General features: G+C 34.9%; 1 pseudogene; it reads left to right on the forward strand.

Moving 5' to 3' along the window:
• Positions 1–6: 6 nt before the first annotated feature.
• Positions 7–674, forward strand: LOC103523518 (annotated as a pseudogene).
• Positions 675–766: the final 92 nt, after the last annotated feature.

The raw sequence follows: 766 nt of genomic DNA on the forward strand, positions 1-766 counted from the left end.
GTCTTATCATTCTGAGCAGTTGGTCATCAAATTAGCACTGTCCATAATGCCAACACAGGTAAAGGATAACAATGCTTGGTGTCCACGGAGTGTTCTGTTCTTCTATTACTTCTCTCTTTACGATTTTAACATTATAGGTGGATTACCTGAAACATTGCAGATTAACTAGGTACCTACCTATCATTATAATGGGTATTAGAAAGTGTTTTTGATTCTGATTACTTTGGTATTTTAACAGTCAAGAGGTCAAGACACATTATCCTGTCTTTGAAGACAATGATAATGATTATATGAGCTCTTCAAGAGACATTCAAACAAACAAACCCCCAGAGGCCAGAGGTTGCTTATACACATTATCTGTATTGTTATATTCTTCATACAGTATTAGTACTTAATGCATGTATAACTTGTACCTACCTTCTGAGTATCACATCTGTTTTCTTTGTTTCAGATCAAAATGTTTAGTTTATTACTCCTCACCTTAATCTCAATGTTTGTCTCGTCAAATGGATTTTACGTTCCTGGAGTAGCACCTGTAGAATTCAAATATGGTGAACCAATAGAAGTGCGAGCGGTAAAGATGACCAGTGTTATCACACAGTTGCCATATGAATATTACTCTCTACCCTTCTGTAAACCCAAGAATAGGACCATCTACAAGTCAGAAAATTTAGGTGAGCTATGGAATCTATATTTTCTTATGAAAACTCTCAGCCTTAGATTAATAATTGATGGAAATATTGTAAAGTAGGTACTTATTTAGGTA

The sequence above is a fragment of the Diaphorina citri genome, unplaced genomic scaffold (assembly GCF_000475195.1).
Source record: "Diaphorina citri unplaced genomic scaffold, Diaci psyllid genome assembly version 1.1 scaffold25475, whole genome shotgun sequence".
NCBI classification, from domain to species: Eukaryota; Metazoa; Arthropoda; class Insecta; order Hemiptera; family Psyllidae; genus Diaphorina; species Diaphorina citri.